Genomic DNA, 27,470 nt, shown 5'->3' on the forward strand with positions numbered 1-27,470 from the left:
CTCTCTTTTGGGTTTGCTAACAGTGTCTTAACCTTTTCTCCCTTTTGTAGCCAAGGTGTGACAGGTGTCTGGAGCAGCTAAGCAATATGACAGTCAACCTGTGCTTTGTGTCAGCTGTTATTCATTAGACTTAAAAATGACATGTGGTTCTGTACTATTCAGAAATGTGTTTACGCCCATTAATACATCCTGATTAATGGACAGTGTATGGATAGACTATTGAGTTTCCCTACTTTTCCCTGGGTTTTTTTGTTGTTTGTTTGGGAGTTTTTTTGTTGTTGTTATTGAATATGTAAGTGCTCGATATTTAGGAAATTTCAAGCTGTGACTTCCATATTGGCATTGTTAATCCTTGTTTGCCTGCTGCAGTCTGCTTTGGTGGTACCACACTGTGCAGTTGCAGTGTGGTACCACCAAAGTCCATCAGCTTTCTCCACTGGAAGCTTTGTGCAGTGCTCACCTTCAAGGTGCCAATTCCCTAAGAAAGTCTAAATCCCTCCAGCTGTGTCATGGATGTTGCTGTACCTATCGCTGGGCTGTGCTTTCGCCATCACTTGAATTCACAACTGGGCTGTGCTTTAATCTGACATTAACACGCACTGCCATTTAAAAGGGCAGTCTGGTCATCATTTCTCCCTGGGAGTGTGTTCTTTCCCCTCCTTCTTTGCCAAGGCATTAGTGCTTGCACAGCTGCAGGATAGGCTCTTTAAGGTTAGAATTCACCTTCCTGATGTACATGGGAGTCCTTGGACAAGAGGAATGACCAGCTCTTCTCATAGAGTTATAGACTTTTGTCAGACTTAAATGTGCATGTTATTTTAGTAAGCTAAGGTGGGAGCTTTTGCATGTGTATATCTGCAGAAAAGACAAAAATTTTTGTGAGATAGAGCAAATAAAGGACATGAATTGGTGTTCACGATATCCGTAGTAATCACATGGCATAACTGCTTGGGGACTTATAATCAAGCAATTTTCCCCTTTTGGGCTGCCTGGGTATCTGTAACTCAAAGATATCCCAAACACAGACCTAGGTAAGAGAGAAAGAAGCTGAGAAATGGTAGTTGATCCCAAAGGCACATCTGAACAAAAAACCCTTTCTCTATGCCCCCCATGTTGTTCATGTGCATAACAAAGCTGTGATATCTCAAAAACTGGGATGCATTAGAGACCATAATTTTAGCAAAATATATGCACAATTACTGGATTTTATGGTGTGTGATTTGTGGCGTTGTAGGTGTGTGGAAGTCTTAAAGAATGTGTGTTAGGCCATCTGGGCAACAAGGAGGAGCTGGCTTGTGCTAAAATACAAGGTATTTCTGCAATGGAGGACGATAAAATGATAGCAATGAAAGTTCTGGCAGACTTTAGTTCTTTGGAAGCAGTTACTACAATTTTTTAAGCAGATTCTAACTAATGCTGAGTTGAAATAAGAAAGTGGTAGCGGTAAATCTAGGGGAACAAGGAGGAATGTTACCTAAAACCAGGATAGTGCTTCAAGGGATATGAGACATGAGAGTTGCCATTCTCTTCAAGTTGACTGATACTGCTGAGAAGAATTTTAGGGAAGGCGTGAGGGGAAAAACGGGAACACTTTAAAATATGGCTTAGGATTGGAAATCCGTATATATTTGCCTTTTGGGAATGTAAAAAGTTACAAGTAAGCCTGGCAAGCCCTCCATTCTTGGACTTGCTGAAGAAAGGGGAGTGTGTGCTGGTGGTCTGTGAAGGGTCTCTGTGGGCTTTATAAAGCCCAGTTTGGCTGTAGGGGGAAAGGAGGTGCCATTTGGATAGGCACAAAGCTCTCCCCTTTAAATTAACCTCCCTTCCTGAGGTGAAGGTCTGTTGTCTCTTCATTGATGAAGTCATTACCTTGTTTATATTTTAAAAAGGATAACACGTAGACTAATGCAACTTTTAGCATGCTGATTTTGGTACCTATATACATTGCGAGTGCATACGTGGTTTCTAATGAATGAGACTTAGTTCTGCTTGCTATCAGGATAGCCACACTCCCTGGGAACTACTCATGAGCACGAAGGACTGTCTGCCCAAAAGCTTGATGTTCATTTTTTATTTTTTAGTCCGACTGTTCCCTATAGAACATGTCAGATCAGTAAATTATGATCTCCTGAGAGCTCTGTTCTTGAGAACCTCAACACAGTTCCTCTGGTCATTGCCTGTCTCTCCATGTAGCTGACTGCATCATAATCTGAGTGTTGGTGACTGTTGTTTCTTGGGTGGGTGTTTTGGTTGTGTTGACTCAATCTGTCTTCCTACTTATTTTACTGCAGTGTCAGTGGGGAATCATGCTCATGAGATGTTCCAGGTGCTCTCTTTACCCACACTAGTATTCACTTGAGATTGATTAGTAAATTTCTTATTCCTTTCTTATGAAGATGCAAATCTACAGATTTGCATTGCAGCCCCAAAGCAGTAGTAAATTATACAAATTCTGGATACAACAAACTCTACTTGGGGTTCAGGCCCTTAGTTAAACTTCTCATTTGTAAGGAAAATTGGTGCTACATACACTCCTGTAATATCAAGTCTAGCAGTACTCACTGCTGTGACATTAAAAATAATGAAGATAGATAAAATATTAATTATCATATTTCTCCATTTGGAGATATAGCTGGAAGCCACTCTGGTGGGCAGGAAATGTCTGCTGTCTTTTGTTTGAACAGAAGCAATTACTATTTAATTCTAGTAAATGGGGATAAACAGACTTTCACCTACCAGGCTTCAGTTATTTCCCCTTCCCCCACTGGCATCAGTCACATCAACTCCTGTAGTGAGTATGTGTCTCATTTCAGAAAGCAGTTTTGAAAGATGACTTCCTGCTTAGCAGTGTACAGATAATGATATCCTAAGAAAACGGCATGTTGCATTTAAATAGCTCCTGCTTCCATTGCAGATATGAAGTTCTCCTGGCCTTGGCTTGTGCAGTTTGGTACTGAGATCAGTCTTGTGTGATAACACTGTAAAAAGTAAAATTTAAAAAGTATTAGCAAGTCTTGTCAACACTTCTGGAGCTGGCGTAAATTTTGAGTTGGACACTTCCTCCACTGGGTGCCCAGGTCCTGTAGCAGTTCCCCAAAATAATTAATTATCTGCTTTTGCTAAACCGTTCCAGGAAGTTCCATACCTGAAAAATAATTTGGGGTAATACCAGCATTGTTCAGCTGCTTGCTGCTGCAACATCTGAGACTAATTGCAACTATATCAGGGAAGAATTAGAGGTTTAAGGCATTTTCTTAGAAATGCACATGTTGTTCTGTAGCACTCAGGTTTTTTTCCTTCCAGTCCATGAAAGGCTTCCTTCTGAATTGAATGTGCATGTTTGCATGTGCACCACCTGAAGGTGTCTTGTTTTACCAGTCATAAAAATGTTTAGTGTATGCTGTAAAGCAGAAAGGTACCTTTATAGAAGTTGTCAGTCACAGCTATTCTACTATGTTGGGGAAGAGGAGCAGGGCAAAAAAAAAAGGTACAAGTTGTAGTAGTACCAAAATGAAAACCAACTTACAGGTTTCTTTTTAGTATTTCAAACAGCTGGAAGTCCAGCACAGTTCCGTTTGAGAATTAATAGCTTATCTATTAATTATAAGTGAATTTCAGCTATTTCCTGAAAAGCATTTTGAACTGACTCCCTTAGATGCACGTCTCTTTGTATCCTTGATGTATTTCTCAAAGAGGAGCTATTTCTATATTTGCATTACTCTTGCCTAAACCTGTTTCCCAAACTATTTTGAAATCCCCATTGTATGTACAGCAGGAGACTGAATAGTTGCAGTGTGTCAGACTTGGTAATTCCCAATATCCCTCATCTTTAAAAGAAATCAGTTGCTAATGAAAACTTAAAAGGAATAGAGTAGAACAAGGATACTGCAATTAATATTTTGAGTATTTGAATTTGAGGTGGTGGTTTCCCAAGATCTGAAACAAGAATTACTTTGTGAACTTTGTGATATGAATAGAATCTTCTAAAAAATATCTGTAGCCTTAGGAAAATTAATCTGATGCAGCCAAATCAGTTTGCTCTGTGGTATGAGTGTAAAATGTTGTTACTTGGTGTAGGAAACAGTTAAAAATTAGGCCATCTCCCTATTTCCTTCTTTCCTAGAATGAGAACTTCTTTTGCATCAACAAGTCATTTGTGGTCACTTCTCCATTATGTTGATACCTGCTTTACATTTTCTTTACCCGTGCTGTGCACTGGTGACACATCTCTCAAAGCTTGTCTGCCTGTCTTTCTGCCCTATTTCTGGACATTTACCTACACCCAATCTCTCTAGCAAAGAATATAAAAGCCTAATACGCCTGAATATAAGAATATATTAGCTTATTCCATAATATGTTTCAGTGCACTAAAGGACTTAATCAATAATGTTCAAAACTGACAGCTGGGGAATGCCTGAAGGATGACAGATTGTCACTAGGGATGATACAAGATGCACTGTGTGTGGATTTTTAGTAAGAATGAGTCTCTCTAGAGCCCAGGGGTCTTAGGAAATGCAGGAAACTTGAAGAAAATGGCATCTTGGCTAAATCCGACAGGGAAGTAAGGTCATTGTTGTGCGTGTGGTAGTCTCTGTCGTGTTACTGCTGGTCATGATCAGGAGGATCTCTAAACTTCTGGAAGGTGTTTCCTAGGGGCTCATGGCTTTTGTAATAATTACACTGTTTATGACCACAGTTCAGAAGCGTAGCTTAGGCATCATTGGCGTTGATGTACAAATGTCTTCCTATATGTCTTTCCTATATGAAGGAAAGTCACCCTTGTTCTGCAGTTGTTTGTGTTCTAGTTATTCATGCTGGCCTACCACAGATAATGTTTCTTTCATCACATTATTTATGTGTTTTCCAGTCTAGATAGGCTTCCCTGAAGTGCTTCTGCTTGTGTTGCTTGATCTTTTACTCAGAACTTGTTATAACGTTGTTGAGTATTTACATGGTGTCTTGTATAATTTGTTTCTATAAAATATGAGTACTGAAAATGTAAAAGTGAGTCTTTGTATTACCCGTTAGTTTTTGATTGCCATGTCACTGCAGAATCGAGAGGTTAGAGTGAAGTCCTGATTCTTTCTCAGGCTTGATCTGTTCAGACCTGAAGACAGATTTGCAAATTGCCAGCTGACTGAGATGGGCCCTTGTTCAAACAGGCAATTCATAAGCTCGGAAAGGGAAGGATTAACACTCATACTTAAAGAAAATAAAAGAAAATAAGCAAAGCTGTATTTTCAATTATTTGAAAATATGAAAATGCAGTAAAATTATTCTTATAGCTTTTCAACAGACACATAGCAAAATGGTTTTATTAAATAGATTGTAAGTTATCATATATGGTTTGCTTTTTTCTTAATTGATGATTTATGGCATGGCTTTCCAATCGAGATGTGTGGTGTGTAATACAATATATATACTGAAGTTTTGATTTGAACCTGATAACCTATATTAAGTTTGATCATGTGTGGGTATTAAAGGGATTTACAGTAAGTAGGAATCGATCATAATAAATGACATATGTTAATACCAAGTTCTAACTGCTCAGTGCCCACAGCATTGTTCTGATTTGAAGTAACCCATTGCAGTTAAATTGAGCACATACACACAATTGGCTGAATTTGATTGCCTGGCTGTTTACTGTTTGTTTTCTTGATACCGCACAAGATCTGAATACTGGAGTCTTTAAAAAATGAAGTGTCCAAAGTTTTCAGCTCTTTATCTGTCAGACATGGTGAGGTGAAGCGTAGAAGACCTTTAGAGAAAAGACTGAGAGGAAAAAAACACCTTTAAATCACTGCAGGGAGAGCTTCAGAAAAGCAGAACCCAAACCAGTGCGTCTCTGTTTTCAAAGCAGCATATGTAGGCGTAGCTGCATGACTCTCATTAAGTTCATCTAAGTCATGCAGCTAAAGCCCCATGCAATGTTTTGAAAATGTAGGAAATAAAAATGGTCTTAAACCAGACATCTGGGCTTCTATCCAGTTTTCCGGTGATAACGTCTGAAGCATGCCGTTAATAAAGCATCATCCATGGGCTAAATTATTAAACTATAGAACTCTTTACAGAAGGCTTATAAGTCAGTTTTATTTAAAAAAAACAAAACAAAGGAGAAAAAAAAGCCAAAAGGTTCTGTTCACTCTTCAGCAACCACTGCTAACCACAGGGCCCTTTTCCATTTGAAATACATTAACATTTTTCCCCCCTCATACTTTTCAAATGTATTTTTGACTTCTTCCCACAAATTCTCACAGGGTACCCATCTCAAGTCCATGTTCTGCTTTTAATTTTTCTGGTAAGGTGCCTTCTCTTTGGTTTCTTTGTCTCAGGTGAATTTCTGTGCAATACAGGTGCCAGGGTGGAGAAAACCCACACCTTTTCAGAGATGAAGACACTGCTGTTTCCTTGTCCTTTGTATTTTGATGCTGACTGTAAAGTAGTGATGTTAGTAATGCTTTAGAAGCTTAATATTAAAAAAATTCTTGATAGCAAGGAAGGTGATCTAATTAACTACTGCTATAGATGAAGGTCTTCATGAGCAAGGTTTGGTTTTGCCTTCAAATACCAACAGCTAAGCTGTGTGTAGTTGAGAGATTATTTTAAGATTTCCATAAATATGAGTAACGTGGTCATTACTATACTGTAGTCTCAAGTATGTTATCAAGTATGTTATCATTTCATGTGTTACCAGTTTTGACAAAGGTTGTGTTTTGTCTTAATCTAGTGTAAGCGTAAGAGGAATTACTAAAAATGTAATTGTGAAAAGATGAGCTACTTGCTTTGTTGTGACTCAAATGTCTTTTGTGGCTTTTTGGAATACTGGAATTTAATGAATTCATTGTAATATCTGTAATTTTGCCAAGTTGATGGCAATGCATGCAGAGCAGGCTAAGAGAAATATGTCTTCAATGGCTATGGCAAGTAGGAACACTTCGGTCTTGAGAAGTTGCATGCAATATGCTTTACTGCCATACTTGTGTGTATGCTTTTTTTAAATTAGCCAAGGTGTAAATTATTTTGCGGTACTGGATTTGGTTCAGTGCATACGGTTAATCTTTGGAAGACATTGGAATTGTTGGTTATAACTCTAAATTTAGTGCTGTGTTTAGAAGAAGCATTGTGCTGTATTAGAAATAACCTTGAAAGGTTTTTAAATTTCTATACAAAGCAAAACAACTTTTCTATGGGTTGCATGTTAACACCTCTTGTGAGAGACCTTGACGCTGAGTGGAATTAAAACCTGAAACTACCAATATTCACTTTTCTGGTAATTTTTTGGGAAAACTAACACAGCAGTTTTGAGTACAGTATCTTGTTTGAAATACGATTTATCCTGCAGATTTATCCATGAGAATGAGTTGATTTTACAGTTCAGTAGTATGCATATTTATGTCATACTGTGAACTTGCCATATCAAATGAATGTCCTTTATTTGTTGTGTAGGTGCTTTGTTCTTAGTTCCCAATGCACAAAAGTAGTCATATAAACTGGTTTCTTCAGAGAAGCACCCTGTTACATGAAAAAGGACTCAACAGTAGCCCTGGCAACTCCTCACTTCCTTAAATCTCTGGACATATCTCTAACAGTGGGAAGAAGGGAGAAGCTTCTGTAGAATCTAATTACATGTTTTCTTGTGTGAGGTCTGTTTCTTGGTATCTGAACTTGAAGTCTGGAAACATGTAAAATGTTGCACTGTAGTTCTGGGATCAGGGTGGTGATTTCAGCTGAAAATTGAAATAACTTGTGCTCTGTTTCAGAAGCATGAATAATACTTGGACACAAAAGAGGGCATGTTGATTGTGAGGTAATTCAGATGATTAAACCTAAGCTGCTGTAGTTTTTACTTTAGGAAATATTTCTTAACTTGTCAAATTCCCTTCCTCTCTAAAAGAAAATATACAGTAGTCTTCAATTAGGACATTGTAGTATCTGAGCAAAAGGAGCATGTGTTCATGCTATAACCTGATACTAGTAAGACAAAGATGGAGGATATTTCCCCAGGAATGACTGAAGGCACTGAGGGCTAAATGTTTGCGTGTCAGCCCCTTACAAAGGACCTCCAGCCTACTGCAGTCCGGGAATTACAAGTGTCATACAGACAGCGGTTCTGAGGCTGGGGCTTTTTGTCTGTGTTTTATTTTCAGCACTGATAGGGAAAAAAAATCCCCAGCTGTGAATGGCAGCTTCTAAATGGCAAGATCACTGATGTAAGTAACCTCTTGCCATCTTAAATTGATCTGAAGAGCTGACATTATAGCAGTGAAAATGGATTGGATAGTGTTTCTGGGGATTAAGCAAGATTAAAAGAAATTTTTTGTTTTAAAAGCATTACTTTTATTTATAATTTACCTGAAAAATGCCAAGTTTACTGAGAGTAGAAAGTCTGACATGTATATTCTGGATGTATTTCTCCAGAAGTGGTATGTATGTAGTGGTACATTCTCAGTTGTTAAAATTGAGTGACTGAGACAGATCCCAGTGTAAAGTGGTTTAAAGTTTCTTCTAATATTTGAACAGTGCAAGCAAAATAATAAGCTTTTTCCCCACCTTTCAACCTTCAGAGCTGAAATCCCCTCACAGTGAAGCAAAGGCTATTTCTGACATCCTCCTTCTCCTCATATAGTTATCCAAACTATAAACAAATGTTCTCTTGCCTGTCATATGGGCTTGTCTACACAAGGAAGTTACAGTGGTTTAACTGCAATGTGATAGTAAATCCACTTAAATTGGTTCCAAATGTTCTGTGAGCACTCTAAGCCTGATTTAAACTGAAATGATAGCCTGGATAGTTTGTTCCACAGACTTAAAACCTGCATTTAAAACTGAGTTGATTGTTGTGCTGCAGTATGGTAGATAGTATTAAATAAAACATTAAGTTGCTGTCTGTTGTGATATTCCATTTGGAGTTGAAACGACTGTTTCTGAGAAAGTGCTCCTGAGAGACTGGAGGCTGGGAGAGCCCCATGCAATACAAGGGTGACTTGCTTTGTTTAATTCCAGATGGGTCTCTGGTGTCTTTTGAGGAAGCGATAGCTATGCTGTGTTTTTCAGTTTTTCCAGAGAGCTGACTACCAGGCTTATAGATGTGGACTGGCTTGTGTCCACGCTGCTCAGTGCTAGCACCTGGAGGGCTCACTGTCTTGTGGCCCTTTGTGCTTGTTCTGAGTAGGCCAACTGTGTGGGTTTTTTTTTAAAAACACTTAGAAGTGCTGGAAAGAATGAGATTTGTGTTTATAGCATTAGTGAGGTCTCGTGTTGTGGATATAGGGCAAGATAAGAGGATATTTGAGGGTACTAAGCCTACCAAGATAGCTTAAAGGACTACGTGTGTTGAGGGTGACTGTTTTCAGACGAGCTGTGGGCCATATGCAGTGAAAGGCATTTCATAGCTTAAATGCTTTTGCCAATGGATAATCTTTCTAATGCCTAGATTAAAAGGCTACTTCTTTTACCTCTTAGAAGCATTGTTTAGGACAAATATTTTTTCCCCCATCCTGGCCCCGAAAAATGTGTTGGTGATCTGGGTTACCACTCTGTTTCAGATATATTGGTCACTAGCCCTAGTTTCTAGGTAGAGTTGGTAAAAATCTGTTGTTACACCAAAGTATTCGATATTACTAATTAACCAGCTGGTCGATGCCTCTCCACAAATTTCAAGACAATCCATCAAGTTCACTTGACTCACTGGTGTCCTGTTCAATGTTCCTTTTCCTTCTTAGCCAGATAGGTCCTAAAAAATAAACCTGTCAGCTGCTGCACTATCTTCTGATTCATATCAAGGCTTGCACCTTGAGCTCATTGTTTTGAACCCTACCTAAAACTCCTTGTCAAAAGGTGTTGTGTTGCAGGGGCTAAAGAGGAAACAGGAAAGCCACAAAGGCATAGAGCTGTTGCAGGTAACTACACAGGCAAGGCATGTAGCATATCCATAAAGCTGGATATTTCCAGATACTGGGTGATTACCTGGAAACCGTGTGGTTCATGGCCTGCTCTAGGGCTTGGCATGCATGCATGCACTGTTAAAAATAGGCACCGAGGTGGGATGAGCCATTTGTTTGAATAGATATGACTGTCTTGATACTCTTATGCAAAGTTAGCATTTGCAGTTCTTTGTGGAATTGAGATGCTCCTTCAGGGAGCTGAGCCCTTTCCCAGTAACCAGGATCTTAGGAACACTGATACATGCTTCCAGGGAGGAAAGAATCCGTGACATATATGACTTGAACAGAAGTTTCCCCATACAGCTGATTACTCTTATTTTCTAGGCCTTCAGTTTACATAATATGCTGTGATGGTTCTTTTTTTATTTTATTTAAAGGTCTTACTGTGTCTTCACTCAGATGTTAAATGGCAACATTCTGCACCAGGAAGAGTTACTTTACTAAAGATGTATGCTGTTCCTATCTAGAATGAGGGGAGAATGCAAGAGAGGGAAAACCATAACTATGATTTAGTTGGGCAAATTTTCATGTAATAGTTGGTTTTCATACAGAAGAATGTCTTTTGGAACCTCTGCTGTGTTCGGAAGAGTTCTCTGTCCCAAGAATTCATTAAGAGGGTGTAAATATGCATCTCCCCAGCATTCAGTTCATTTGGCTTGCAAATAGAACACATCTATTTATGCCCTCCTGCATTCTTCAGGTGCTTTTATGCACCTGAATCTAGTTCTGAAGTACAACTACTGTTGAAGAACTAGAAGGGATGTGTACAGCAGCTAGATCAAGTGAATCGTGGTATGGATGCTTTCTGTACCTATGTCCCTGCCTCCCATTTTCTCATCTAAGGTATTTTCCTAGCTACTTTGATTTTTCTTTGTACACAGCTATAAGAGAAGATACAGCAAATGCTCTAAAGGCTTACCAAGAATTTCTTTGTATGTATCACAGTGAAAGCAAGCTAATTGCTTTCCAAAAGAAGTTCAAACGTTATTTCTTTAGTGAGAAGTACATCAATGAGTAATTTACCAGTGAAGTGATTGCACATGTTTACAATGTGCTGCGTATTTTGGCAAAAGATGTTTAGGACCCAGTTCTTTTAGCTTTTGCCAGCATGTAAAGAAATAAATTTAGACTTAAGTTATCAATATTGTATATATTTTCTACATGAGAGGAGAGGCAAAGAGAGCAGGGGACAGACCTTTTGTGAACTAGTCTTGGAGCCTTAAGAGAAGGAGTAGCATGTTTAAAAGCAGCCATGTAAAAAGGCAAATGCTAAGTCCTGTCTGTTTTAAGACTCCCACTGACCAAGAAAATGGTTGTATTACTAGAAATGGAACAAATGCAATAAAAGTACTGGGAAGCTTTTTAGATTGCATCCTGTGCCCTGGTAATTTTGGGCTAGAATGTTGTCTCTGTGCTGAAATGCTAATAGAGTTGTGGGTAATGAGAAACATGGGCTGCTCCTGGGATTACCCCTGTGAAGGTTTACTCTTGTCGGTATGACAGAAGATGAGCTGCAGTTTCTGTAGTGATTTGACTTTTTTCTGTTGCTAATTTTGCTATTTTCTTTGGGTTCCAAGCTGTCAGAAAACTTCATATAAACTTCCTGGATAAAAGTAGCTTAAATCAAGGTCTTAGAGAGACTGAATTTTATTTCATAGGGAGAAAGGAGGGAAAAAACAGACTTGCAAGGGGAACCTGGCACTTCATGTAGCCATAACAGGGAATCCTAAGGGGACTGCAGTTCCAGACCTAAAATGACCTTGCTACAGAACTGCTCCTATTACGCTTAATTCAGCAGCTCTGCAGAAGGATTCCTTTATGTGGTGACAAGAAAAGCAAAGTCTGTGAACCTGCTTTTATAACAGTAACATAAGGGACTTGTGCAAAGAAAAGTAAGAAGAGAAAGAATTGAAGTAAAATGTCCTATAAGATAGGAGCTGAATAGTGACAGGGTCTTGGTCACCATCAGCTTTATTCAGTCAGTTCTGGGATTGCATCTGGTCCTTGGAAATTTTAAAATAATCCCTTTTACTCTAAGACATTGCCTAGGTTCATATCAAAGAAATAAGAATACACAACTGTATTTTAGCTACATTAAATGAATATTGATTTCCATATTAGTCTTTATCCTAGTGACGTTTGTGCCATATACAGGTACAAATGAATGCATTTGGACATGGATTGGTAACTACTTCATTAAGCAACATATAGATTAAATGGAAACTGCCAGCCACACAATGCTACGAGAAGAAGCAAACTTAAGAGCAAAAGTAGTACCGTTTTCTTAATGAATTACACCATTCTACATGGTCCTTTCTCTAATTCAACACCTATCTTGCTCCTTCCTGGTAACCTCTACACCTAAAGGGTTAATGCTTCTAGATTCAAAAAAACCTACATGTTCCTATGTTCTTGCGATGCTATCCCGGGTTACTACAGGAATGAGGTCTGGGGTTGGGATTGTGTTGTGTTTCACCTAACAGGATGTGAAAACATTATGCTGTGACTTGAGAGAAACAGGCTGCTTGTTAGTCACTTCATCGCACGTGTGTGCGTATATGTGGCAGAATGTGTGGTACTGTAAGACCAGTTCCAGCTGGAGTCAGACCCAGGTGTATTCTACCAGTGTTCCACAGAGATAGACAGTTCTAATTTGGGTATTTATGTACTGCTTTTTGAGATTTCTACTCTCCCCTTACCAGATACACACAATATTGGGGGGTGGGTTGGGGATCTTTTTGCATTATCTGTAGTTTTTTCTAGGGCCAGATTTGTGTTCTGTATTTTCCTGCTTTGGTATGAGAGGTGTTGAAATATTTTGTTGTTACAGTCTGTGATGATGTGTTTTATTCAGGCTGCAGTGAGCCCTAGTATACATCCCAGGTATCAAGAACCTTGGTGCGTTTAGCATCTCTTTGGACTTGTGGCATTATCAGGCTTCACTCATGGAGCACTGTGTGTTTTGTTGGCTTTCCTTCTGCTTGTATGTCCAATATCAGATTGGTTGGTGTTTTTTGTAGCTGTTTCTGTACTTTCTTTCCATTGCCCTTACTTGGCTTATAGTAGTAGCATCCTTTCTTCAGCAGTTCCCTAATCTTCTATTTCAAATGCTGCCTTTTTTGCTTTCAGACATATTTTTTCTTAATGGATTCCAAGCGCTTAGCAAAATGTTGGGTGGATAAGTTACCTGAAACTGTTGATGTTTTCTCACCTATTAATGTAAATAGTTAAACTTGTATCTTTTTTTATCTGTTTATTTCAGCACTATAGAACAAATTAAGAATAATAAACCTAAAGCACTTCTATTACTTTATCATTGGTTAAAGATACCACTTAGCTCTCTTTTGTGAAGTGAGTCATTTACACAGTTGTGAAAGTTGTAGCAAGACCAGTCTGGCATGATTATGTGCTGAGGAGATACCATAAGCTATTAATAGTCATATTGTACTTCTCAGTTCCACAATTATATGCTAGTACTCAAGGGCAACTAAAGAATTTCATCAGGCAAATCTGGGAGGCAAAAAAACCCCCAAACAACCCCCCTCCACCCCCACCCTTCCCCAAAAATTATCACTACTGAATTGACTCCAACCCTGCAGTCACTCTCGTGTGCATAAGCGCATCTTCCATGTCAGTGGAAACCTTTCTTTATAGTTGCTTTCTTGCTGTTAAATAAAGGAGTGTTACAAGTAGTGTTTGCTTTGTAAAGAAAGGCTGATGGTACTGGGAGTTCATGGCATGATGTTTCCAGCTTAGTAACCAAGCAGCTGAGCCCACCTTGCTCCCCAAGCAGGGATAGGAGGAGGATGTAGCCAACAAGCTCCTGCCTTGTTTCCTCTCAGCTAGTACCTTCCAGCTGTCTCAGTCTGACTCCCAGCCAGAGCAGGGCACTGGAAAATGATCAGCAATTTCCCAGCATCATCGGTCCTGGTAGCCTTGCTCTAGCTGTGGTTTTAGATCCCTTTGACTGTGCAGATATGTTGAAACTCTGCATCCTGACAGGGCTTGACTGAACTGTCCGGAGCCATGTTGTTGTATAATTTGAGTTTTGGAAAGTCACTGTGTGAATCCTGTGAGTTCAAGATTGTTGCCTTATAAATCAGACAATCTTAGTGTAGCAATCTCAGCTTTCTTGATACTCCAGAAAACTTAAGGAAGGATGAAAAACAAACTGGGAAGAGCTGACTCTATTTGTTGAAGGGGAGTGTTCTGTGGGATTCCTAAGTTCAACCAAAGTTTCTGGAAAGTACACCTGCCCTTTGGCAAGGCAGGCCATTTCTTATCATGTTATCATAGGCTTGCTTCTGCAGCAATTAGTGTGCTAGGCAAATATTAAGTCCCTGGAATACTTCATACAAAAAGAGCTGGAGAAATAGCTTGCCTTTTCTCTGCTTTGTTTCATAAGGTTTAAGAAAAACCCAAAATGTTAGATTACAGCTCTGTTAAATTTGTTCTAACGGGTTGCACATTCATTTTACCAGTGACGTAAACATTAAAAGCATAATTTGGCATTCTGATCAGATGTTTGTGTCACTCAAGGGACACAAAAAAGTAAACCACCACCCAACAAAAGGCGTTTGCACGGCCTGCTATGTTTTTTTGATTTTTTTTAAACACATTAATCAGCATATTGGGGCCAAGTGTTACTGGAAGAGTCAAACTTCTTACGTCTTAGTGGCAGGATCCTTTGATGTATACTGCGTAGTCTTCTGCAGGTGTGGTATCTTTCCACAATGCTCAAAACTCCCAGGACAAGCAGCATGATTATTCTTTAACTACTGAGGGAAAAAAACAGAACTTTGCTATTTCTTATTTAATTTTTAAGTCTTCAGAATTATTCCATGGATTTTAAACTTTAAGAATTGTGAGTGTGTTTAAGTGTGGGGTGAGGCTCCTCTTGCCCCCTTCCTCTTTTCTATTCTGCTCTGTGCTTGCATCTCCTGTTGAGTGTTACCTGTGCTTTGGGAAAGGATATTGGTTAGAGGAGCACTCAAACAACTTGTATAAAGAAGGAATACAATTTTCTACGTATGCTTCTTCTATAAGCAGAGAAGGACAAAGCTGATAAAATCTCTCCTATATAAACCATACGAAGTCAGCAACAGAAGAAATAATAGCTGTTTAGGCTTATTTAATAAATCAGTGTTTAAAGCTGGGAAATCTCTGTTATCTTGGCTTCTTTAGTATCTACCTGACAAAACATTGCAGTCAATGCATAGGGGTTTTTTTAACGAGACAAAAGCAGCATGAAGCTTTGAAAATAATTTTTAATGCTGGCAGACAAGACTGGAGATGATTTTTAACCTTGAATAAGTGCTTGTTTGGGGTGTACAGGCCTAGAGCAAATGCTTTTCAGTTGTAAAATATCAATCTCTTTTCAGCAAAGAGTTAATAAACACTGGGGGGAATAAAAGGAGTGAGAGAAATATTCCTCAGCAAATGAAGACTGAGTCTCAGGCAGCCATGCCTACCCTGTCAAATCTTATTACCAAGACACTTTACCTGAATTATAAAATTGGTTCTGTACATTCTCTAATGAAGGGATTATTTTAAGGCTGTGAGCATTTGGGCAGGAATAAGAGCCTGGCATTGAGAGCGACATCTGTAATGAGAGATTTTAAATCAGGATACATTATTAATCAACTACACAGGAGACACACAAACCTGCTTTATTGGGCAAACTGTAAATGAGCCTGTTTGGTAGAGAACATGCAAAATGTGTGTGTGCTGAGAGAGGATATTTTGAGAATTTAACTAATTTCTGAATAATAAAGGCATCCAGTCTGGCTGTAATTGGTGCCTGTGGCAATTGTTGATACCCTGACTACATTAGCTTTCTGTGCCCTCTAGCAGAATTGCAAAAACACTTCTCGTACTCGTTAAGCTGTCTATTATCAAGACTTCATAAATATACACGTTTAGAATAGATGATTTGCTATCCCAGTGCCTTAGAGCACTTAAATAAATTAGTTCCTACTATTTCAGGCATTAATTTTGCAGTAATTATGCATGAAGCAATAATGCAATTAAAATTGCATTCCAACTTGCTCGAGTGGGAATATTTTTTGAAAATAATACTTGATCTTTTCTCAAAATATACTCTAGAGCAGGTGGATGGGCTGAGTGGCTCAAAACAGCAGTGTGGGGCTGTTCTACCTTGAGATCTTTTGGCATGCCTGCAGCTGAAGTCAATATTAACCAAGTATTACCATCTGTTGGCTTTTGCTGACCTCTGATTTATTCCCCTCTCCTCTTTCTCTAGTGGCAAAGTGCCCACATCACAGCTGGCATCAAGTGCCTCAGCAGTGGGGTTTCTTATTTAAAGAGTGCAACCACACTTCAAGGCAGGAACCATGGGCTAGTTTTCAGTTTGCAACATGTTCCAGTTTCTTTTTGCACAGTACCTACTGGTTTCACATCTTTGCAATATCTGCTGTAATAAAGCGCAGCAATATATTGACCCAGATTTCAGCCTTAGGTCTGAATCTCTTTACTTTTAAATTGGACTTCTTTTTCCTTGGGAGAAAAATATATATTTTGTAGCTGAGTTACAAATAAGTTTTTCCAGCTTTTTGGCAGCTAGGTAATAGTTAAAGTGAAAAGATTTCTTTTTTCCAGCCAGAAAAGAGGTTTAATAACTTTGGGCCCATTTGTTCATAGCAGTACTGGAGCTGAGCCTTGCAAACCCCTGGAGCTTGGCAAGCCAGCCAGACTTGGCAAGTTTTCCTACCAGCTTACCGAGTCTGAGTCAAGCATGGGTTGTTGCAACTTCAAATATATTTAGTACATTTTGTTAACAGGAACATTGAAGTGGAGGGGTTTTTTCCCTTCGCTGACCTTAAAGTGTACCATACTCTCTTTACAAACAGCTGGTCCTTAAACCGTGCATGACAGTTTATGGCTAGTGTTAAAATTTAAAATATATATTTTATGCAGAGTATCTGATTTCCTCTTGACACTAAGATATTGAGGAAGTATAAGACAGTATCCCACAGTCTTTCTGTCAATTGGCATTCGATAATGTGAATTTGTGGCAAAACCAAGCTTTTGCCTTCTGTTTGGAGCCTGGTGCACACAGACATACATAAGTGTTGGGAATGTTCGTGATTCTAATTTTCACCTGTATGGATCCTGCCAAAAGAAGAAGAATTCAAATTGGACTGTGGAAATGGCAGAACACTGAACTTCCTAAATGTCAATTCTTCCCTAGCCAAGTTCTATCAGCCTTGAAATAAGAAGAAAACGTCTCTATAGAAAATATCTTTCAGTGTTGAAAGATGCTGCAGAAGACTAAAAATAGTGACGCCAGATATCTGTTTACCCCAGTCAGACACATCTATTCTCCTATGGTAATTGACTCATCTCAAGGTCATTTTAGCAGGGTCTTTAATGAATTCTCCATCACAGTTGTCGTAGGGTAGTACCTTTCGAGTAGAAGGAATTGGGCTGTTGAATGGGTATTTTTCACTTGTACTTTGATAGTCTGCTGCTTTGTAAGGTGTCTTAACAGCTATGATTTTCCCAAGTTTTATGTGATTCTATCAGTATTGCTAATATTTTTGTTGGGAAATGTGAATCTAAGATATTAGATTTACCTGGTTTAGGGCCTGTCTTCTAGCCATGGGCCAGCTACAGAAAGTCTGGCTGCTTTGTTTTCCCCTCTTGATGGAAAATCAGCAATGTCTGTTGCTGGAGGACTAGTTGTGGGAGGCTATGGTTTCAGAAAGCAATTGTTTCCTAAGGAGCATGAGCCAATGTTATAAAAGGCCTCATCATTTGCTACCAAACCTTTGAAGTTTGCTTTGCCCGGTGGGATCTAGAAAACTGAGCACAGTCTGAGGTTGCCGACTAAGCCAGACAGGCTTCTGATTTGTGAGCTATTTATGGTTTCTAGAAATTGCTACCCTCGTTCATCGTTGCAATTAATTGCAAGGAGCCTGGAGATGATAAATGCCTAGGTCATTATTGCTAAATATCTGGGAGTATACTTTTTTAAAGCTCTGATTCTTCCTAGAAGAAACCCTCCAGTTCCTAACTTGACAGCCCCAAATTAATTGTGGTTTCTTTTTGGGACCTCAGGCTTTCTACCAAAGATCTTTCATATGTTTCATTTGAAGAGCTGATTTATACAACTGACTGAAACACTGCAAGGGCGAGAGTGCACTGGTCAATGTGCTACTTTGGGCCATGAATTGCATCCTTAGAGGAAGATTAAGAGAGTATTCGTTCAAGGTTTCAATACAGTAGAAGTGATGATAAAAAGTTGGGGTGTAGAGTGTGTCTTCTGTCCTTTTTCTGGACAGCGCTAATGAGGTGAATGCTTAAATGCTTATTTAATTTAATGCGTACTTGACAACGTGAAAGAAAGAGGCACTGTTTTTAGGAAACCTAAGAAATATTTTGCTAGTATATACTAGGCTGGTGCATTTCAACTAAGTGGTAATGGAGTGAAGCTGGTGACCCTTAAGAATGCTTACAAGGGCACTGTAAACTACAAACTGCAGGTATGGAGAAGTGCAAACTTCAGAATACTATATTGTGAAATAAATAGGAACTCCCTACTAGAAAGAGCGGATGAAGGTTTAAAAAATTGTAGGAAATAAGTTAAAATAGCTGACCGACTGTGCAAGGCATAGCTATAAACAGATGAGTTGGGATCAGTGTAATTGCTTCTTACTTGAACACTGAGAGTGCATTAGAACTGATTAATTTTAAAAAAGAATGGCAATATAATAGCTGTAAGAACAGCTGTAGAGGGTCAGAATAAGACCTCAATTAACCCGGTCTCTGATTTGTGAACAGTGATAGTTCTCTGGCATACTCATCTGGTGTCCAGCTTTCCTTCTGTGATATTTTTCTAATTGCCTTTTGCATCCACAGCATCATTTAGCAGGCATTTCCATAGATCAACCATGTATCGTGTGAAAACGTTTCACTTTTTCCTTTTGTGTAGCCTGCTAATTTCATGTCTTGCAGCAGTGCCTGTTTGGACAACTATTTGTTATTCTTACCAGTGTTGTAAATATTTTAATCTTCAATTAAGTTGCCTCTGTCCCATGCTAAAGAGTCCTAGTCTGTTTAGATATTGCATCTATGAAAACAGTGGTAGGTCTTGATGCAGTCTCATTTTCTTCTCTTGTCTTCTTTCCTAATTATTCTATATCCACTTTGGGTGGGAGTAGAGAAAAGGTCAGATAACGTACAGTTAAGTAAATGCTATCTGAGGTGTTTTCCTAGGACACTAGTACTGCACAAGTGAGCCAGAGAACAAACAATGCTGGTAGGAGAGTGCTGCCATATGAACGACAGAATGGTGACAGAAAAGATACCTGGCAGTAAGTGTCATGGGCTCTCAGGGAGCGAGAAGGGAATAAGTGTGGTTGTCACTTCACTGCTCTGTAATACTTAGTGCATCCCATGCGATGTGAACTTGTGACTTTAACCTGCCGGATGTCTGCTGGGAACTCCACAGAGCGGAGAAGAGGCAGTCTAGGAGATTCCTAGAGTGTACAGAGGATAATTTCCTGCTCCAGCTGGTAAATGAGCCTACCAGGGATGGAGCCCCGCTAGACCTCCTGTTCACAGAGAGGGGCTGGTGGGAGATGTGGTGCTCAGTGGACGTCTGGGGCACAGTGATCATGAAATAATAGAGTTTTCAATACTCAGGGATGCAAGGAGGGCCATCAATAAAACCTCTACATTGGACTTCCAGAGGGCAGATTTCGGTCTATTCAGAAGATTGGTTCAAAGTGTACCCTGGGAAACAGCCCTTGAAAACAAAGGGGTCCAGGAGGGATGGATGTACTTCAAGAAGCAAGTTTTGAAAGCACAGGAGCAGGCTGTCCCAGTGTACCAAAAGGCGAGCCGGCGAGGAAGACGACCGATCTGACTGAACAGGGAGATTTTGAAAGAAATTAGGGTAAAGAAGAGAGCCTACCAATTATGGAAAAAAAGGCTGGCTACTCAGGAACAGTTTAGGAATATAGTTAGGTCATGTAGAAAGAAAATTAGAGGGACGATGGCACAACTTGAACTGAATCTCGCCACCTCTGTGAAGGATAACAAAAAGTCCTTCTACAGATACATCAATAGCAAAAGGAGGGGCAAGGAAAACCTCCATTCTTTACCGGATATGGGCAGGAATATAGTTATCAAAGATGAGGAAAAGGCTGAAGTATTTAACACCTTCTTTGTCTCAGTTTTCAACAGTAAGACAGGTTGTCCTGAGGACAACTGGCTTCTGGAGCTTGTAGAAAGAGACAAGAATCTGAACAGCCCCCTTGTAATCCAGAAGGAAACAGTTAGTGACCTACTGAGCTGCTTGGATCCCCACAAGTCTATGGGACCAGATGGGATCCATCCTAGAGTGATGAGGGAGCTGGCAGAAGAGCTTGCCAAGCCTCTCTCCATCATCTATCAACAGTCCTGGCTCACTGGGGAGGTCCCAGATGATTGGAAGTTGGTGAATGTCACGCCAATCCACAAAAAGGGCCGGAAGGAGGACCCAGGAAACTACAGGCCCGTCAGCCTGACCTCAGTGCCTGGCAAGGTTATGGAGCAGATCATCCTCAGTGCAATCACACAGCACCTACAGGATGGACAAGGGATCAGAACCAGCCAGCACGGGTTTAGGAAGGGCAGGTCCTGTCTGACCAACCTGATCTCCTTTTATGATCAGGTGACCCGCCTGGTGGATGAGGGGAAGGCTGTGGATGTGTCTACCTGGACTTCAGCAAGGCCTTTGATGCCGTCTCCCACAACATACTCCTGAAAAAGCTGGCAGCCCACGGCTTGGACAGAGGCACCCTATGCTGGGTCAGGAACTGGTTGGAGGGCCAGGCCCAGAGAGTGGTGGGGAACAGTGCTGCATCCAGTTGGCGGCTGGTCACTAGGGGTGTCCCCCAGGGATCAGTATTGGGCCCAATTCTGTTTAATATCTTTATTGATGATCTAGATGAGGGGATTGAGTCCATCATCAGCAAATTTGCAGATGACACTAAGTTGGGGGGGAGTGTCAATCAGCTGGAAGGCAGGAGGGCTCTGCAGAGGGACCTGGATAGGTTGGAGAGTTGGGCTGATTCCAACGGGATGAGGTTCAACAAGGCCAAGTGCTGGGTCCTGCACTTCGGCCACAAGAACCCCATGCAGCACTATAGGCTGGGGACAGAGTGACTGGAGAGCAGCCAGGCAGAAAGGGACCTGGGAGTTTGGATTGACAGGAAGCTGAACGTGAGCCAGCAGTGTGCCCAGGTGGCCAAGAAGACCAATGGCATCCTGGCCTGTATCAGGAACAGTGTGGCCAGCAGGTCCAGGGAAGTGATTCTTCCCCTGTACTCAGTGCTTGTTAGGCCACACCTGGAGTACTGTGTCCAGTTCTGGGCCCCTCAGTTCAGGAAGGATATTGAGGTGCTGGAGCAGGTCCAGAGAAGAGCAACAAGGCTGGTGAAGGGACTCGAGCACAAGTCCTATGAGGAGAGGCTGAGGGAACTGGGGCTGTTCAACCTGGAGAAGAGGAGGCTCAGGGGAGACCTCATCACTCTCTACAAGTCCCTGAAAGGAGGTTGTAGCCAGGTGGGGGTTGGTCTCTTCTCCCAGGCAACCATCAGCAAGACAAGAGGGCATGGTCTCAAGTCGTGCCAGGGGAGGTTTAGGTTAGATATTAGAAAGAATTTCTTTACAGAGAGGGTGGTCAGACATTGGAATGGGCTGCCCAGGGAAGTAGTGGATTCTCTGTCCCTGGAGGTTTTTAAGAAGAGACTGGATGTGGCATTTAGTGCCATGGTCTAGTAACCGCAGTGGTAGTGGATCAAGGGTTGGACTTGATGATCTCGGAGGTCCCTTCCAACCCAGCTGATTCTATGATTCTATGATTCTATGAAATGTGTCACAGGATATGCTGCTATTATTCTTCCAGTTCCCAATTTACTTGCAAAAAGATAATTTTTTTCCCTTCTTATTGTATTCTTTCCTAAGCTTCTTTCAATGCCCACTGACTGAGAAACTTTGTTCCAACCCAGTAAAGCAGTTCGTGCTTAAAAAAGGTGCTTAAGCAAGATTAGTAGGCTCAAGGAAGTTGGGTCCAAGGAAGCACTCAGAAAAGTTTACCTGTGCACTGAAGCTTACAGCTGTTTCCTGGGATCGTGGCATTACAGAATCTGTTTGAAGGCAACTTGGAGTCCATATAGTCCAACCTCTTGTTTAATGTAGGGTGAACATTAAATGCAAACCAGATTGCTCAGGGCTTGCCCAATTGGGCAAGTTCTGTAAACTTGTAAAAGGATAGAGACTCCCCAGCCTCTTTGTGCAATTTCTTCCAATTTTGATTGTTAAGTTGGTGGTTTATTAAATAATTATGTTTGCGTTATTTAGACAATAAAATTGTCATATAATCATGATAATGTGACCGACAAGCAGATATCACTGCAGTTCTGGGACTGTAAAAATAGGACACAAGCAGCGCATCCATCAAAACACACCTTGAAAATTCTAGTCTTTGCTGACCACAATGGAAATGAGATTGGTTTCTGGCTTCAAGCATGTTAATTTACCAGTGTTAAGGATTTTGAAATAGTTTGAGGCCATCTATTTTTTTAGTGTAGTGATGCAAGTAAAGCAAATTGCTCCATCACCTGAGTATTTTATTTGAAACAAGAAGTACTCACTCAGTATTTAAAATGTAAGACTTGAGAGTAACTGCTTTGCACTCCTGATAATTGTTTTTAGAGCATGACAAGCAGCTGTCTCCAGATGGTGGTCTGTATTCCACATCCTTCTCTACTGTAAATGGAAACATGTACTCCAGTAGTAATCTAAAGCTTTTTGTAACTTGTCTCTTTTTCAGCTTTGGTTTGCTTTCGTTAATGGATTTTCTGGGCAGATCTTATTTGAGCGATGGTGCATTGGTCTGTATAACGTGGTAAGTGTTTTGACTTGGTAATGCTGGGGACTTGTATATTATTTTGTTGTGTCCCATTTTTCACAGGTACCTGTCAAAGACATATATCAGGGAAGGTGAGTTCATTTGTAAAAATCATTTTGAATCCACTTTGAGGTAAGAAAAAAGTAATTTAAAATGATGCTTTTATCACAAAAATAAATTTAGGAGAATGCCTTGAAAATAGATGATTAGCCTAATGTAACCTGCATAAAACTCTGCAGATTTTTAGATAGAACTTGATTTCCTCTTTCAAAGCATCTTCAGTCTTTTCTACCAAATATTTTGCTGATAGTTCATGTTCAAAATGTCCTAATCTTTGAGTTTTGAGTAATTTTTTTTCTCTCAGACTCCATAAGAGTTAGATGCTCATATAAGTGTCATGCAGATGCTTTGGGTTGACTCATGCTACATTAGGCACAGAAAGAGAAGTAGCATCACTGTGTAACCAGCATTTTTCACTTGAACCAAGGACAGGATGTGTCAGTTTGTGAGTGATTTCTGATTTTTGCCATGGTCTGCAGAGTGCTACACTGTAACTTATGACTATATTACTTTAATCAATAATATTATTTAATCAATCACAATAATTAAAGTCTGAAAGATCTCTGAAACCAAGTTCCATAGCATAGACCTGTGTTGGTGTTTGACAGTGTTACCTTTGTAATGTTACCGGTGAGTGGCCTGCTGCATGGATATATAAGTCATTAGGACGCTGTCACTGTTGGAGAATCCTTTGGATTTCTCTTTGCAGGGAGGAAATTTAATTTTTTTCTTTAAGGAAACTCATTCCAAATATATGATAATACAGAAAAAGCCAGCAAATTATCACTGAGTAGTATTAATGGAAACACTTAACTTCTGTCACATTAATTTTAAAAATGATGACACAAACCCTCATATTCCATAAAATTTGATACTCTTAGTGGAAGATATTTATTCAAGGATTTATCATTCCCTTGATTCTCTTCACCCTAATTTCCTGACTGTTACTCAGTCTCTGTCATTTGTATTTAGATATTTGCATCTATTATCTTTAAACCTCATTTGATGAATTTACCTACCCTACCTAAAGCTTCTGGATGAAACTCATCTTCTATAACCAGTGAAGTAGAAATTAAACCTTGTTTTGTAAGCTTAGTATTTTCTAAAATTAGAACTGGTTGTGTGGACTCGTGAAGAATCAAGTGCTAGTAGGTTATTAGGGACTTCCACAGTTTGAAGGGGTTAGATTTTGAAGTGCTTTTAGATCTGTCATTCTGTTCTGTGCAGATTAACCCTTTATTTCATTAGTAGTCTCATTAAAATATGAAGTGTATGAAATCATAGTAGCATTGTAATTCCTGATTTTGTACTGGTTCACATTGGAGGTTTGCCTTCATAAACAGAACCATTAGAAGATTTACTTCAAGTGAGAACGTAAATGCCCCAATAAGCATAGGAAACCTGGCGAAATACATTAAAACTGTATGAGAACATGGCCTTCTTTGGAATATATTGGACCAGTGGTCTTTGTTTCAGTTCCCTACCCCCAGCCTGCTGCCATTTTCACCATCTGGTTTATCACTTTATGAGCAAAAGACACACAATTCCCTCTGGATCTAGGGTTGTAATTACCGATTCTCACTCGTCTCTCTTCCTCTGTGTTGTTCTTTGTCCCTGACTGCCAGCTCGCTCCTGGTGGGAACCACGACCCAACTTCTGCAGATATGCATGCACACTTGAAACAGTTCATAACTCCAAGCTGTTTCTTAACCTCAAGAATATTTCTCAAACTGTTAAAAATATATGTATGTATAAGATTAGTACTGATGTTTCTGACATAAACTGTTAATGTACAAGGAATTGAATGGAGTTTAGTATTCAGACTTCTATGGTGGTGTTATTTTCAGTCTGTGCCTGCACTGCAGACTGCAAGAAACACGGATACCCAAGTTGGCTTTAAATGAGCTGCCTCAGATCCTGGAAACACTTTAAGAGCAGCAATGTCAAAGTCAGTGGAGGCTAATTTACTCTGCTTCTGGCAAAGCGTCCTGCTGCCTCTCTTGGAAAGCTTCCGAGGCTTGGTCATCTAGGAGTCTGCCCATAGCACAGCCAGACATATACTGCAGTTAATTTGTTCCTATCGTTTCATGCCTGCCAGGGGAATCTCCAGAATACCATAATGCAGAATGGCCTTTGTTTTTCAGTAGATTTTTTTTTAAAATGTGATTTCCGCATTTGCTTTGTCTGTAAACTTAACTCTGATTAAATATATTACATATTTAATTATGGCAACAACTGCAGCTGTATTGGAACCCATTCTCATGGCTATTTTGTAAAAATACTTGTCTTTCCTTTGCAGTCTGATGTGTTTGACCCTTGCTAGATTAGCTGCTACATCAGAAAATAATGATGCTTGACTTCTTGGGTTTGAGCTTATTGGTTAAATATACTAATTTTATTTCATGTTTCTTTTGTTCATAAGTCAATGTTTGAGAGTTATGAATTTCTGAAATTCATGTTTGGACTTGTTTGGACTGCTTAAAATTGTCAAATAACATGTTAGGTAGTAGTGAGTCTTCACTGAAGTCTGGGAACTTTGCTGTTTTCTAGATAATGAAATATTATCTGAGATCCACTTAAAACTAATAACTGCTTTTAATTAGTATTTGCTTTCCTTGCAGATTTTCACAGCACTGCCACCCTTTACTCTGGGAATTTTTGAAAGATCATGTACTCAAGATAGCATGCTTAGATTTCCACAGCTATACAAAATTACTCAAAATGCAGATGGTTTCAACACAAGGGTAAGGGAAAGCCTGTTTCTTTAAGAACAACTATGGGCATTCTTATTTTCTAGATTTTTCTTGTTAGAAAATAACTTGTTTTCCACTGTTACTTCTGGTTTATGCTAGCCACTAAGATTAAGATTGTTCTGTCTCCTAGTTCTTTTCAAGAACATTTTAATTTTCAAGAATTTTTAAATTAAATTTTAAAATAATATTGTATTATAAATAAGGGATTTTTACTGTGGCTTCAACTGAAACTGGTCCTGAAATATCCATAAACTTTGATTCAAAGTAAGATTTCTATCAAAGTATGATTTTTCAATTCACAACTGCTGATAAGTCATGGGTTTACCACTTCCAAAGGAACTGGATGACATTACCTGGATTTTATTTAATATACGTGTTTTCATAATGCTCTCTGCTAGGGTGCTTTTTCACAGCTTTACTATACCTCCATTCCAGTAGTTCTTTTGGAAAATAAAATTTGAATTGGTTTATTTGGTCTTCTGACTTTTGAAGAACGCTTTTTACTTCATTTTGCTATTTAAATGCTGGAAAATGCCAACATTTGGTATTCCATCTTTATTCCGAAACAAACACATCTAAATTTACTTCTGAATCAAGGAAACTGTGCGTTTGATTTATCTGAAGGCAAAATTGTAGAGTACGTAAAGTTCTAGTTTGTACAGAGCTGCTGTTATCTTGAAGTTAAAAACTATGGGGCACAAAGTATTTGTGCATTAAAAGAAAACTGAATCGATCTTTTAAAATCACTCTTTGAGGTAATTAAAGAAGGTTGACTCTGTCCATCTGCTGTATTTTGATAAAGATGTTAAATTGCAAGTGTGCTTGCCTATTATCTTTTAAGTTGGTAGAATAAAATGATAAAACTGGACCAGTGTTTTTCTTGTGAAAAACCAGAAATTATAGGAGGAAATAGATCCTGCAGAAGTTTAGGTATTTCACTTCAGGACAAACATTGTCCGATGCTAAACTACACAATGAAGTGTTTGTTAGGAGTTAGAGAGAGGTCAAGAGTTTTGGACTTTACTGATGGCTTGGTTTGTTTTCCCTCAGGTTTTCTGGGGTCACTGCATCAATGCCCTTATCCATTCCATCATTCTTTTCTGGTTTCCACTGAAAGTGCTGGAGCATGGTAAGGGCTTCTTTATTTCTTATGTCAGTAACTGATGTTCAGCGTTATAGAGCCAGTGTGTTTGCAGAACAGGGGGTCTTAACAAGTCTCAAGAAAATAATGCTGACAGACAGTTAGTAGTCTGTAGCTGCTGAACTTTGCCAGTTACCTAATGGCTTTCAGAAATTATTCTAATTTAACATAGTTATTGTTCATATAGTGACTTTAATATGTGAAAAATGAACCTGTTGCTTTGCAGAAAGTTTTACCCAAATACTGAATAATGTCTTATAAAATGCCTTTTTTTTTTTTTTTTAGTAGTGGGTTGATACCTCAACTTCTAGCTGCATAATGTTCTTACAGCAGCTGCCTGACAACCATTTGCTTTATATCTTGTTGAGCCTTTCCTATTCAATAACACAGTACTGTAAAAAGTAGGATGAAAGAGAGATTTCACTACTATTTAAGTCTTGTGGGGGAAAAAATGAATTGGCTGAAATGGAAGTAAACCAGATCAAGAGCCAGAGATATTAGGGAAATGAGACTTTTTGTTGTACAAATTAGTGTTATTAAGTCTTGCTTTTAATGAAGGGTAATGCAACTACATGGTATTTCAGGGACCAGTAAATCCCACATGGTTCCTACCTAACAATATAGTTGTGTGGGAGGGAAGAACTGTGGGAAAT

The 27,470-nt window shown here is 39.4% G+C and overlaps 1 long non-coding RNA gene across 1 annotated transcript; it reads left to right on the forward strand.

Moving 5' to 3' along the window:
* The first annotated feature begins 22,779 nt into the window (after positions 1-22,779).
* On the forward strand, positions 22,780-26,827 carry LOC113998649. The gene is made up of 3 exons (XR_005565673.1): positions 22,780-22,860; positions 25,545-25,667; positions 26,727-26,827. It is a non-coding gene; the product is annotated as an uncharacterized LOC113998649 (long non-coding RNA).
* The last annotated feature ends 643 nt before the right edge of the window (positions 26,828-27,470 follow it).

Source organism: Pipra filicauda, unplaced genomic scaffold, assembly GCF_003945595.2.
Source record: "Pipra filicauda isolate LSUMZ 115617 unplaced genomic scaffold, ASM394559v2 scaffold50_size3627746_pilon, whole genome shotgun sequence".
NCBI lineage: Eukaryota > Metazoa > Chordata > Aves > Passeriformes > Pipridae > Pipra > Pipra filicauda.